Below are 15,795 nucleotides of genomic sequence, written 5' to 3'. Positions count from 1 at the left end.
TTTGCGCTCAATGCAGTCTCGAAGAATCTGTGGTTCTCTTCCTGAAACAAATCAGAATCTGAGTAGGTTTGAGAGGAAGTTTTTCCCTCGGGGAAACCAGGATGGTGTCGGGCGCGTGCCCGAGGGTGTGGGTGGGGGAGGGGGTGTACGGGGGGGGGGGGGGGTGTACGGGGGGGGACGTGCCCGAGGGTGTGGGTGGGTGTGTACCGGGGGGGGGGTGCCCGAGGGTGTGGGTGGGGGAGGGGGTGTACGGGGGGGGCGCGTGCCTGAGGGTGTGGGTGGGGGAGGGGGTGTACGGGTGGGACGTGACCGAGGGTGTGGGTGGGGGAGGGGGTGTACGGGGGGGGGGGGGGGGGGGGGGGAGGGTGGGTGCCTGAGGGTGTGGGTTGGGGAGGGTGTGTACGGGGGGGGGGGTTGTACGGGCGGACGTGCCAGAGGGTGTGGGTGGGGGAGGGGGTGTACGGGGGGGGTGTACGGGGGGCGCGTGCCCGAGGGTGTGGGTGGGGGGAGGGGTGTACGGGGGGGGGACATGCCCGAGGGTGTGGGTGGGGGAGGGGGTGTACGGGGGGGACGTGACCGAGGGTGTGGGTGGGGGAGGGGGTGTACGGGGGGGGACGTGCCCGAGGGTGTGGGTGGGGGAGGGGGTGTACGGGGGGGGGGGACGTGCCCGAGGGTGTGGTTGGGGGAGGGCGTGTACGGGGGGGGCGGGTGGAAGATTCAGAATTTGGAGTCTACTCCAGAAGACGGCGGTGAGGAGGAATATCGTCTCCCTGAGGATTTGTAGTCTGTGCAATTCTCTTCTCAGAAAGCAGTGGTGGCTGGTCATTCAACACTGAAAGTTTAATTAGACATTGTTTGATTGATTAAGGAGTCGAGCGTTATGCAGGTCTGGTGGGAAAGTGGGGTTACAGCCAGAATCTGATCAATGATCTTATGGAGCAGCCTCATGCGGCCAAATATCCTCGCCTGCCTTACCCTCTTATGTTAACTCACTCTCCTGTTTTTCACCTTGCACCCCCACCCCACCCTCACTCCCACCCCAACTCCCACCCCAACAGCTCCAGCAAATCAACTTCATGAGTTTAATGCAGGTGGTTGGGTCGTCGCTGACGAGCCTTCCCAGCATTCACCAGCAGCAGCTTGCACCCATTCCCAGCCAAAGCCAAGTTCCTCCAACACCGAGTGCCAATATCAACCCGACTCCAACTCGCCAAGTGCCTGTCTCTGGAGGAAAGGAGTGTGAGAGAGCGGGAATGGAAAACAGCCTTCCAGTTCAGAGGGCAAGCAGTCTGCCAGAGAACAAGGTCGCCCAGGTAAGGAGTGAAGGCCGTCAGCCAGCATGACAGGGGGCTTCCCAGGACACCAAACTGGCTATCACATCTGTTTGGCGAATGTGCTTCACTGGCTTGCTGCAAGTCCTCCCGCTCTGAGTACTGGGATACATTGTCCAGCTGCTGCTGTTCAATCACCAGGAACATCAGAGCTGAGACCTGTCCGTCCAGCTGATGTGACTGATCACAGCACCTGCGGAGTGGATTGTTTCCTCCCTTGTACAGCAGAGGGTGTTACCTCAGAGGGATGGGGTCACCCATTAAAACAGATGAGGAGGAATTTCGTATCTGAGAATCTGTGGAATTCTTTACGGCAGAGAGCTGTAGGGACTGGGTCAAGGCTGGGAGAGAGAGATTTTTAATCAGGGTTATGGGGATAAGGCGGGAGAGTGGAGTTGAATTATGTCAGATCAAATGAGCCATGATCTCATTGAATGGCAGAGCAAACTTGATGGGCCGAATGGTCTACTTCTGCTGCTACATCTTGTGTCCCAATGATAGGAGCTGTAACTTGGCCCTGACCATGTTTGTGTCGAGAGTGATCACAGAGCTGGGGCGAAATTCTTCCCCCAACGGCGCGATGTCCGCCGACTGGCGCCAAAAACGGCGCCATTCAGACGGGCATCGCGCCGGCCCAAAGTTGCGGAATGCTCCGCATCTTTGGGGGCCGAGCCCCAACATTGAGGGGCTAGGCCGGCGCCGGAGGGATTTCTGCCCCGCCAGCTGGCGGAAATGGCGTTTGTTGCCCCGCCAGCTGGCGCCGAAATGCGGCGCATGCGCGGGAGCGTCAGCGGCCGCCGACAGTTTCCCGCGCATGCGCAGTGTGGAGAGTCTCTTCCGCCTCCGCCATGGTGGAGGCCGTGGCGGAGGCGGAAGGGAAAGAGTGCCCCCACGGCACAGGCCCGCCCGCGGATCGGTGGGCCCCGATCGCGGGCCAGGCCACCGTGGGGGCACCCCCCGGGGTCAGACCGCCCCGCGCCCCCACCAGGACCCCGGAGCCCGCCCACGCCGCCGGTAAATACCAGCTTTGAATTACGCCGGCGGGACAGGCAATTTCTGGGCGGGACTTCGGCCATCCGGGCCGGAGAATTGAGCGGGGGGTCCCGCCAACCGGCGCGGCCCGATTCCCGCCCCCGCCCAATCTCCGGTACCGGAAACTTCGGCGGGGGGCGGGATTCACAGCGGCCAACGGCCATTCTCCGACCCGGCGGGGGGTCGGAGAATGACGCCCCTGAAAGTAGAACAAGGTGCAATAGGCGGAAGTTTGGTTCAAATAGGAACTGGATGCAGAGGGGAAAGGAGGTGCTGATTTCTGCTCTATTACTTGGAATGTTTCATGTAAACTTGAGCAAGTATCTACAATTGTTGTCCAATGTTTTAGTGCTTCGTAAAAGTTAGTATGTAGAAAATGGAAAAGCTTCCCAGCTGGAAAGTAGGTCTGAATATTTCCTGAATTATTTGTATCAGTATTTACGGAAAGGAAAGCAATCCGCAAGCTGTACATCCTGAAATTAATACTGATCCCCAGGAAATTAATACTGATCCCCAGGAAATTAATACTGATCCCCAGGAAATTAATACTGATCCCGAGGAAATTAATACTGATCCCCAGGAAATTAATACTGATCCCCAGGAAATTAATACTAATCCGGACCAAATTAATACTGATCCCGATAAAATTAATACTGATCCCCAGGAAATTAATACTGATCCCCAGGAAATTAATACTAATCCGGACAAAATTAATACTGATCCCCAGGAAATTAATACTGATCCCCAGGAAATTAATACTAATCCGGACAAAATTAATACTGATCCCGAGAAAATTAATATTGATCCCCAGGAAATTAATACTGATTCCCAGGAAATTAATACCGATCCCCAGGAAATTAACATTGATCCCCAGGAAATTAATACTAATCCGGACAAAATTAATACTGAGCCCGAGAAAATTAATACTGATCCCCAGGAAATTAATACTGATACCGAGGAAATAAATTCTGATCCCCAGGAAATTAATACTGATCCTGAGGAAATTAATACTAATCTGGACGAAATTAATACTGATCCCGAGAAAATTAATATTGATCCCCAGGAAATTAATACTGATCCAGAGGAAATTAATACTGATCCCCAGGAAATTAATACTGATCCCGAGGAAATTAATACTGATCCCCAGGAAATTAATACTGATCCCGAGGAAATTAATACTGATCCCCAGGAAATTAATACTGATCCCGAGAAAATTAATACTGATCCCGAGGAAATTAATACTGATTCGGACCAAATTAATACTGATCCCCAGGAAATTAATACTGATCCCGAGAAAATTAATATTGATCCACAGGAAATTAATACTGATCCCGAGAAAATTAATATTGATCCCCAGGAAATTAATACTGATCCCGAGAAAATTAATATTGATCCACAGGAAATTAATACTGATACCCAGGAAATTAATACTGATCCCGAGGAAATTAATATTGATCCACAGGAAATTAATACTGATCCCGAGGAAATTAATATTGATCCACAGGAAATTAATACTGATCCACAGGAAATACTGATCCGGACCAAATTAATACTGATCCCGAAAAAATCAATACTGATCCCGAGGAAATTAATACTGATCCCCAGGAAAATAATACTGATCCCCAGGAAATTAATACTGATCCCCAGTAAATTAATACTGATCCCGAGGAAATTAATATTGATCCACAGGAAATTAATACTGATCCCGAGGAAATTATTATTGATCCACAGGAAATTAATACTGATCCACAGGAAATAATGATCCGGACCAAATTAATACTGATCCCGTGTAAATCAATACTGATCCCGAGGAAATTAATACTGATCCCCAGGAAATTAATACTGATCCCGAGGAAATTAATACTGATCCCGAGGAAATTAATATTGATCCCCAGGAAATTAATACTGATCCCCAGGAAATTAATACTAATCCGGACAAAATTAATACTGATCCTGAGAAAATTAATACTGATCCCGAGAAAATTAATACTGATCCCCAGGAAATTAATACTGATCCCCAGTAAATTAATACTGATCCCCAGGAAATTAATACTGATTCCCAGGAAATTAATACTGATTCCCAGGAAATTAATACTGATCCTGAGGAAATTAATACTGATCCCGAGGAAATTAATACTGATTCCCAGGAAATTAATACTGATCCCCAGGAAATTAATACTAATCTGGACGAAATTAATACTGATCCCGAGAAAATTAATATTGAACCCCAGGAAATTAATACTGATCCCGAGGAAATTAATACTGATCCCCAGGAAATTAATACTGATCCCGAGAAAATCAATACTGATCCCGAGGAAATTAATACTGATCCACAGGAAATTAATAGTGATCCCCAGGAAATTAATACTGATCCCGAGGAAATTAATACTGATCCCCAGGAAATTAATATTGATCCCCTGGAAATTAATACTGATCCCGAGGAAATTAATACTGATCCCCGAGGAAATTAATACTGATCCCCAGGAAATTAATACTGATCCCGAGAAAATCAATACTGATCCCGAGAAAATTAATACTGATCCCGAGGAAATTAATACTGAAACCGAGGAAATTAATACTGATCCCCAGGAAAATAATACTGATCCCCAGGAAATTAATACTGATTCCCCAGGAAATTAATACTGATCCCGAGGAAATTACTATTGATCCACAGGAAATTAATACTGATCCACAGGAAATACTAATCCGGACCAAATTAATACTGGTCCCGAGAAAATCAATACTGATCCCGAGGAAATTAATACTGATCCCCAGGAAATTAATACTGATCCCCAGGAAAATAATACTGATCCCGAGGAAATTAATATTGACCCCCAGGAAATTAATACTGATCCTGAGGAAATTAATACTGGTCCTGAGGAAATTAATACTGATCCCCAGGAAATTAATACTGATCCCCAGGAAATTAATACTAATCCGGATGAAATTAATACTGATCCCGAGGAAATTAATACTGATCCCCAGGAAATACTGATCCGGACCAAATTAATACTGATCCCGAGAAAATCAATACTGATCCCGAGAAAATTAATACTGATCCCGAGGAAATTAATACTGATCCCGAGGAAATTAATACTGATCCCCAGGAAAATAATACTGATCCCGAGGAAATTAATATTGACCCCCAGGAAATTAATACTGATCCTGAGGAAATTAATACTGGTCCTGAGGAAATTAATACTGGTCCTGAGGAAATTAATACTGATCCCCAGGAAATTAATACTGATCCCCAGGAAATTAATACTAATCCGGATGAAATTAATACTGATCCCGAGGAAATTAATACTGATCCCCAGGAAATACTGATCCGGACCAAATTGATACTGATCCCGAGAAAATCAATACTGATGCCGAGAAAATTAATGCTGATCCCGAGGAAATTAATACTGATCCCCAGGAAATTAATACTGATCCCGAGGAAATGAATACTGATCCCCAGGAAATTAATACTGATCCCCAGGAAATACTGATCCGGACCAAATTAATACTGATCCCGAGAAAATCAATACTGATCCCCAGGAAATTAATACTGATCCCCAGGAAATTAATACTGATCCCCAGGAAAATAATACTGATCCCGAGGAAATTAATGCTGATCCCCAGGAAATTAATACTAATCCGAATGAAATTAATACTGATCCCGAGGAAATTAATACTGATCCCCAGGAAATTAATACTGATCCCGAGGAAATTAATACTGATCCCGAGTAAATTAATACTGATCCACAGGAAATTAATACTAATCCGGATGAAATTAATACTGATCCCCAGGAAATTAATACTGATCCCCAGGAAATTAATACTAAACCCGAGGAAATTAATACTGATCCCCAGGAAATTAATACTGATCCCGAGGAAATTAATATTGATCCCCAGGAAATTAATACTGCTCCGGACCAAATTGATACTGATCCCGAGAAAATTAATATTGATCCCCAGGAAATTAATACTGATCCACAGGAAGTTAATACTGATCCACAGGAAATACTGATCCGGACAAAATTAATACTGATCCCGAGGAAATTAATACTGATCCCCAGGAAATTAATACTGATCCCGAGGAAATTAATACTGATCCCCAGGAAATTAATACTAATCTGGACGAAATTAATACTGATCCCCAGATAATTAATACTGATCCCGAGGAAATTAACACTGATCCCGAGGAAATTAATACTGACCCCCGGGAAATTGATACTGATCCACAGGAAATTAATACTGATCCCCAGGAAATTATTACTGATCCCGAGGAAATTAATACTGATCCCCAGGAAATTAATATTGATCCCCAGGAAATTAATACTGATCCACAGGAAATTAATACTGATCCCCAGGAAATACTGATCCGGACCAAATTAATACTGATCCCGAGAAAATCAATACTGATCCCGAGAAAATTAATACTGATCCCAAGGAAATTAATACTGATCCCCAGGAAAATAATACTGATACCCAGGAAATTAATACTAATCCGGATGAAATTAATACTGATCCCGAGGAAATTAATACTGATCCCGAGGAAATTAATACTGATCCCGAGGAAATTAATACTGATCCCGAGGAAATTAATACTGATCCCCAGGAAGTTAATACTGATCCACAGGAAATTAATACTGATCCCCAAGAAATTAATACTGATCCCCAGGAAATTAATACTGATCCACAGCAAATTAATACTGATCCCGAGGAAATGAATACTGATCCCCAGGAAATTAATACTGATCCCGAGGAAATTAATACTGATCCCGAGGAAATTAATACTGATCCACAGGATATACTGATCCCGAGGAAATTAATACTGATCCCGAGAAAATCAATACTGATCCCGAGTAAATTAATACTAATCCCGAGGAAATTAATACTGATCCCCAGGAAATTAATACTGATCCCCAGGAAATTAATACTGATCCGGATGAAATTAATACTGATCCCGAGGAAATTAATACTGATCCCCAGGAAATTAATACTGATCCCGAGGAAATTAATACTGATCCCGAGGAAATTAATACTGATCCCCAGGAAATTAATACTGATCCCGAGGAAATTAAGATTGATCCCCAGGAAATTAATACTGTTCCGGACCAAATTAATACTGATCCCGAGAAAATTAATATTGGTCCCCAGGAAATTAATACTGATCCCCAGGAAATTAATACTGATCCACAGGAAATACTGATCCGGACAAAATTAAGACTGATCCCGAGGAAATTAATACTGATCCCCAGGAAATTGATACTGATCCCCAGGAAATTAATACTAATCTGGACGAAATTAATACTGATCCCGAGGAAATTAATACTGATCCCGAGGAAATTAATACTGATCCCCAGGGAATTAATACTATTCTGGACGAAATTAATACTGAACCCGAGAAAATTAATATTGATCCCCAGGAAATTAATACTGATCCCGAGGAAATTAATGCTGATCCACAGGAAATACTGATCCGGACCAAATTAATACTGATCCCGAGAAAATCAATACTGATCCCGAGAAAATTAATATTGATCCCCAGGAAATTAATACTGATCCACAGGAAATACTGATCCGGACCAAATTAATACTGATCCCGAGAAAATCAATACTGATCCCCAGGAAATTAATACTGATCCCCAGGAAATTAATATTGATCCCCAGGAAATTAATACTGATCCCGAGGAAATTAATACTGATCCCCAGGAAATTAATACTGATCCCGAAGAAATTAATACTGATCCCGAGGAAATTAATACTGATCCCCAGGAAATTAATACTGATCCCCAGGAAATTAATACTGCTCCGGACCAAATTAATACTGATCCCGAGGAAATTAATACTGATCCCCAGGAAATTAATACTGATCCCCAGGAAATTAATACTGCTCCGGACCAAATTAATACTGATCCCGAGAAAATTAATATTGATCCCCAGGAAATTAATACTGATCCACAGGAAATTAATACTGATCCCCAGGAAATATGATCCGGACCAAATTAATACTGATCCCGAGAAAATCAATACTGATCCCAAGAAAATTAATACTGATCCCGAGGAAATTAATACTGATCCCGAGGAAATTAATACTTATCCCCAGGAAATTAATACTGATCCCCAAGAAATTAATACTGATCCCCAGGAAATACTGATCCGGACCAAATTAATACTGTTCCCGAGAAAATCAATACTGATCCCGAGAAAATTAATACTGATCCCGAGGAAATTAATACTGATCCCCAGGAAAATAATATTGATCCCCAGGAAATTAATACTGATTCCCCAGGAAATTAATACTGATCCCGAGGAAATTAATACTGATCGCCAGGAAATTAATACTGATCCTGAGGAAATTAATACTGATCCCCAGGAAATTAATACTGATCCCGAGGAAATTAATACTGACCCCCAGGAAATTCATACTAATCTGGATGAAATTAATACTGATCCCCAGGAAATTAATACTGATCCACAGGAAATTAATACTGATCACCAGGAAATACTGATCCGGACCAAATTAATTCTGATCCCGAGAAAATCAATACTGATCCCCAGGAAATTAATACTGATCCCCAGGAAATTAATACTAATCCCGAGGAAATTAATACTGATCCCGAGAAAATTAATACTGATCCCGAGGAAATTAATACTGATCCCCAGGAAGTTAATACTGAGCCACAGGAAATTAATACTGATCCCCAGGAAATTAATACTCATCCACAGGAAATACTGATCCGGACCAAATTAATTCTGATCCCGAGAAAATCAATACTGATCCCGAGAAAATTAATACTGATCCCGAGGAAATTAATACTGATCCCAGGAAATTAATACTGATCCCGAGGAAATTAATACTGATCCGCAGGAAATTAATACTGATCCCGAGGAAATTAATACTGATCCCGAGGAAATGAATACTGATCCCCAGGAAATTAATACTGATCCCGAGGAAATTAGGATTGATCCCCAGGAAATTAATACTGTTCCGGACCAAATTAATACTGATCCCGAGAAAATTAATATTGGTCCCCAGGAAATTAATACTGATCCCCAGGAAATTAATACTGATCCACAGGAAATACTGATCCGGACAAAATTAAGACTGATCCCGAGGAAATTAATACTGATCCCCAGGAAATTGATACTGATCCCCAGGAAATTAATACTAATCTGGACGAAATTAATACTGATCCCGAGGAAATTAATACTGATCCCGAGGAAATTAATACTGATCCCCAGGGAATTAATACTATTCTGGACGAAATTAATACTGATCCCGAGAAAATTAATATTGATCCCCAGGAAATTAATACTGATCCCGAGGAAATTAATGCTGATCCACAGGAAATACTGATCCGGACCAAATTAATACTGATCCCGAGAAAATCAATACTGATCCCGAGAAAATTAATATTGATCCCCAGGAAATTAATACTGATCCACAGGAAATACTGATCCGGACCAAATTAATACTGATCCCGAGAAAATCAATACTGATCCCCAGGAAATTAATACTGATCCCCAGGAAATTAATATTGATCCCCAGGAAATTAATACTGATCCCGAGGAAATTAATACTGATCCCCAGGAAATTAATACTGATCCCGAAGAAATTAATACTGATCCCGAGGAAATTAATACTGATCCGCAGGAAATTAATACTGATCCCCAGGAAATTAATACTGCTCCGGACCAAATTAATACTGATCCCGAGGAAATTAATACTGATCCCCAGGAAATTAATACTGATCCCCAGGAAATTAATACTGCTCCGGACCAAATTAATACTGATCCCGAGAAAATTAATATTGATCCCCAGGAAATTAATACTGATCCACAGGAAATTAATACTGATCCCCAGGAAATATGATCCGGACCAAATTAATACTGATCCCGAGAAAATCAATACTGATCCCAAGAAAATTAATACTGATCCCGAGGAAATTAATACTGATCCTGAGAAAATTAATACTGATCCCCAGGAAATTAATACTGATCCCCAAGAAATTAATAGTGATCCCCAGGAAATACTGATCCGGACCAAATTAATTCTGTTCCCGAGAAAATCAATACTGATCCCGAGAAAATTAATACTGATCCCGAGGAAATTAATACTGATCCCCAGGAAAATAATATTGATCCCCAGGAAATTAATACTGATTCCCCAGGAAATTAATACTGATCCCGAGGAAATTAATACTGATCGCCAGGAAATTAATACTGATCCTGAGGAAATTAATACTGATCCCCAGGAAATTAATACTGATCCCGAGGAAATTAATACTGACCCCCAGGAAATTCATACTAATCTGGATGAAATTAATACTGATCCCCAGGAAATTAATACTGATCCACAGGAAATTAATACTGATCACCAGGAAATACTGATCCGGACCAAATTAATTCTGATCCCGAGAAAATCAATACTGATCCCCAGGAAATTAATACTGATCCCCAGGAAATTAATACTAATCCCGAGGAAATTAATACTGATCCCGAGAAAATTAATACTGATCCCGAGGAAATTAATACTGATCCCCAGGAAGTTAATACTGAGCCACAGGAAATTAATACTGATCCCCAGGAAATTAATACTCATCCACAGGAAATACTGATCCGGACCAAATTAATTCTGATCCCGAGAAAATCAATACTGATCCCGAGAAAATTAATACTGATCCCGAGGAAATTAATACTGATCCCAGGAAATTAATACTGATCCCGAGGAAATTAATACTGATCCCGAGGAAATTAATACTGATCCGCAGGAAATACTGATCCGGACCAAATTAATACTGATCCCGAGGAAATTAATACTGATCCCCAGGAAATTAATACTGATCCCCAGGAAATTAATACTGATCCCGAAGAAATTAATACTGATCCCCAGGAAATTAATACTGCTCCCCAGGAAATTAATACTGATCCCGAGGAAATTAATACTGACCCCCGGGAAATTGATACTGATCCACAGGAAATTATTACTGATCCCGAGGAAATTAATACTGATCCCCAGGAAATTAATACTGATCCCCAGGAAATTAATACTGATCCCCAGGAAATTAATTTTGCTCCGGAACAAATTAATACTGATCCCGAGAAAATTAATATTGATCCCCAGGAAATTAATACTGATCCACAGGAAATTAATACTGATCCCCAGGAAATACTGATCCGGACCAAATTAATACTGATCCCGAGAAAATCAATACTGATCCCGAGGAAATTAATACTGATCCCCAGGAAAATAATACTGATCCCCAGGAAATTAATACTGATCCCGAGAAAATTAATACTGATCCCGAGGAAATTAATACTGATCCCCAGGAAGTTAATACTGATCCACAGGAAATTAATACTGATCCCCAGGAAATTAATACTTATCCACAGGAAATACTGATCCGGACCAAATTAATTCTGATCCCGAGAAAATCAATACTGATCCCGAGAAAATTAATACTGATCCCGAGGAAATTAATACTGATCCCAGGAAATTAATACCTATCCCGAGGAAATTAATACTGATCCACAGGAAATACTGATCCGGACCAAATTAATACTGATCCCGAGGAAATTAATACTGATCCCGAGGAAATTAATACTGATCCCCAGGAAATTAATACTGATCCCGAAGAAATTAATACTGATCCCGAGGAAATTAATACTGATCCCCAGGAAATTAATACTGTTCCCCAGGAAATTAATACTGATCCCGAGGAAATTAACACTGATCCCGAGGAAATTAATACTGACCCCCGGGAAATTGATACTGATCCACAGGAAATTATTACTGATCCCGAGGAAATTAATACTGATCCCCAGGAAATTAATACTGATCCCCAGGAAATTAATACTGATCCCCAGGAAATTAATATTGCTCCGGAACAAATTAATACTGATCCCGAGAAAATTAATATTGATCCCCAGGAAATTAATACTGATCCACAGGAAATTAATACTGATCCCCAGGAAATACTGATCCGGACCAAATTAATACTGATCCCGAGAAAATCAATACTGATCCCGAGGAAATTAATACTGATCCCCAGGAAAATAATACTGATCCCCAGGAAATTAATACTAATCCGGATGAAATTAATACTGATCCCGAGGAAATTAATACTGATCCCCAGGAAATTAATACTGATCCCGAGGAAATTAATACTGATCCCGAGAAAATTAATACTGATCCCGAGGAAATTAATACTGATCCCCAGGAAGTTAATACTGATCCACAGGAAATTAATACTGATCCCCAGGAAATTAATACTGATCCACAGGAAATTAATACTGATCCCGAGGAAATTAATACTGATCCACAGGAAATTAATACTAATCCGGATGAAATTAATACTGATCCCGAGGAAATTAATACTGATCCCCAGGAAATTAATACTGATCCCGAGGAAATGAATACTGATCCCCAGGAAATTAATACTGATCCCGAGGAAATTAATACTGATCCACAGGATATACTGATCCCGAGGAAATTAATACTGATCCCGAGAAAATCAAAACTGATCCCGAGGAAATTAATACTAATCCTGAGGAAATTAATACTGATCCCCAGGAAATTAATACTGATCCCGAGGAAATTAATACTGATCCCCAGGAAATTAATACTAATCCGGATGAAATTAATACTGATCCCCAGGTAATTAATACTGATCCCCAGGAAAATAATACTGATCCTGAGGAAATTAAACCTGATCCCCAGGAAATTAATACTAATCCTGACGAAATTAATACTGATCCCCAGGAAATTAATACTGATCCCGAGGAAATTAATACTGATCCCGAGGAAATTAATACTGATCCCCAGGAAATTAATACTGATCCCCAGGAAATTAATACTGATCCCGAGGAAATTCATACTGATCCCCAGGAAATTAATACTGATCCACAGGAAATACTGATCCCGAGGAAATTAATACTGATCCGGATCAAATTAATACTGATCCCGAGAAAATCAATACTGATCCCCAGGAAATTAATACTAATCCCCAGGAAATTAATACTAATCCCCAGGAAATTAATACTGATCCCCAGGAAATTAATACTGATCCCGAGGAAATTAATACTAATCCGGATGAAATTAATACTGATCCCCAGGAAATTAATACTGATCCCCAGGAAAATAATGCTGATCCCCAGGAAATTAATACTAATCCGGATGAAATTAATACTGATCCCCAGGAAATTAATACTGATCCCCAGGAAAATAATACTGATCCTGAGGAAATTAATACTGATCCCCAGGAAATTAATACTAATCCTGATGAAATTAATACTGATCCCCAGGAAATTAATACTGATCCCGAAGAAATTAATACTGATCCCCAGGAAATTAATACTGATCCCCAGGAAATTAATACTAATCCTTACAAAATTAATACTGATCCCCAGGAAATTAATACTGATCCCCAGGAAATTAATACTGTTCCCCGAGGAAATTAATACTGATCCCCAGGAAATTAATACTGATCCCCAGGAAATTAATACTGATCCCCACGAAATTAATACTGATCCCCAGGAAATTAATACTGATCCCGAGGAAATTAATGCTGATCCCGAGGAAATTAATACTGATCCCCAGGAAATTAATACTGATCCCGAGGAAATTAATACTGATCCCCAGGAATTTAATACTGATCCCCAGGAAATTAATACTGATCCCCAGGAAATTAATACCGATCCTGAGGAAATTAATACTGATCCCCAGGAAATTAATACTGGTCCTTACGAAATTAATACTGATCCCCAGGAAATTAATACTGATCCCCAGGAAATTAATACTGATCCCCAGGAAATTAATACTAATCCACAGGAAATTAATACTGATCCCCAGGAAATTAATACCAATCCTTTCGAAATTAATACTGATCCCCAGGAAATTAATACTGATCCCCGGAAATTAATACTGATCCCGAGGAAATTAATACTGATCCCGAGGAAATTAATACTGATCCCGAGGAAATTAATACTGATCCACAGGAAATTAATACTGATCCCCAGGAAATTAATACTGATCCTTACGAAATTAATACTGATCCCCAGGAAATTAATACTGATCCCCAGGAAATTAATACTGATCCCCAGGAAATTAATACTGGTCCTTACAAAATTAATACTGATCCCCAGGAAATTAATACTGATCCCCAGGAAATTAATACTGATCCCCAGGAAATTAATACTAATCCTTATGAAATTAATACTGATCCCCAGGAAATTAATACTGATCTCCAGGGAATTAATACTGATTCCCAGGAAGTTAACACTTGATCCCGAGGAAATTAATACTGAATCTGAGACAGGGACTCAAAAAATGAAAGTATTGCTGAAAAAAATAAATTTTGTCAAAGCTTTACACCTTGTACTCACCAGGACAATAGCAAGACTGTCAGGAGAAACAACAACTCTATATGGAATGAGAACAGGGTGCTGTTTCGTTGGCAAATGGACCCTGAGACATTATTATGCAGAATGCACCAATTGATAATGACTGCCAGTTAACTGCTGAGCATTGTTTGATCATTTAAACCATAGCTTGACCCAGGTCAAGGCATTGCTCTGAGGAATGAACCAGCAAATGGCTGTTACTTCTTTTGTTTCGCTGGAACAGGTGCAATGTGTCTACATGTTATTTCTGACTGCAAAGGACAGGACCCCCTGTATTATCTGGACCTGATGGGTTGTGTCCTAGGTTATTAAAGGAAGTAGTTCTAGAGATACTGGATGTACAGCTAGTAATCTTCCCATAACACTTACATTCTGTAAAGTCCCAGAGGATTAGAAAACTGCCAATGTAACACTCTTATTCACAAATGGAGGAGAGTGACAGCTAGGTAACTGAGCTAGTTAGCTTAACATCTGCCATTGGGAAAATGTTAGAGTCCATTATAAAGGATGGAATAGAGCATTTAGAAATACATTCTGCAAAAAGCAGAGTCCACATAGATTCATGAAGAGGAAATCATGTCTGACGAATTTGTTCAAATTCTTTGAGGTGGTAATGAGCTGGACAGATAAAAGGAATTAAACATATATAATATACTTGGATTCATAAAAAACATTCAACAAGGTACCACTCAAAGACTACTTGATAAGATAAGAACCCATGTTGTTGGGGGTAGTATATTATCAAGGATAGATGAATGACTAACTAACAGAAGACAGAGAGCTGAGATGAGGGGCATTTTCAGGATGGTAAGCTGGAACTAGTGGAGTGACACACGGATCAGTGCTGGGGCCACAATTATTTCATATATACTCATGACTTGGACGAGGGAATTGAATGTCCTATTGCCTAGGATGTGGAGTCGACAGAGGGATCTAGACAGGTTAGGTGAGTAGGCAACAACTTGACAGATGGAATATAATAGAGGAAAATGTGAAGTTATGCACTTTGGTAGGAAGAATAGAGTTGAATATTATTTTT

At 41.1% G+C, this 15,795-nt stretch overlaps 1 protein-coding gene across 1 annotated transcript in view; it reads right to left on the bottom strand.

Moving 5' to 3' along the window:
• The window catches only part of LOC140429943 (ciliogenesis and planar polarity effector 1-like), a 687,141-nt gene that overhangs the window by 83,085 nt on the left and 588,261 nt on the right, over positions 1 to 15,795 (bottom strand). The window lies entirely within an intron of this gene.

Source organism: Scyliorhinus torazame, chromosome 9 (assembly GCF_047496885.1).
Source record: "Scyliorhinus torazame isolate Kashiwa2021f chromosome 9, sScyTor2.1, whole genome shotgun sequence".
Taxonomy (NCBI): domain Eukaryota; kingdom Metazoa; phylum Chordata; class Chondrichthyes; order Carcharhiniformes; family Scyliorhinidae; genus Scyliorhinus; species Scyliorhinus torazame.
The sequence above is the reverse complement of the archived record's forward strand: the minus strand, read 5'-3'. Positions and strand labels throughout refer to the sequence as shown.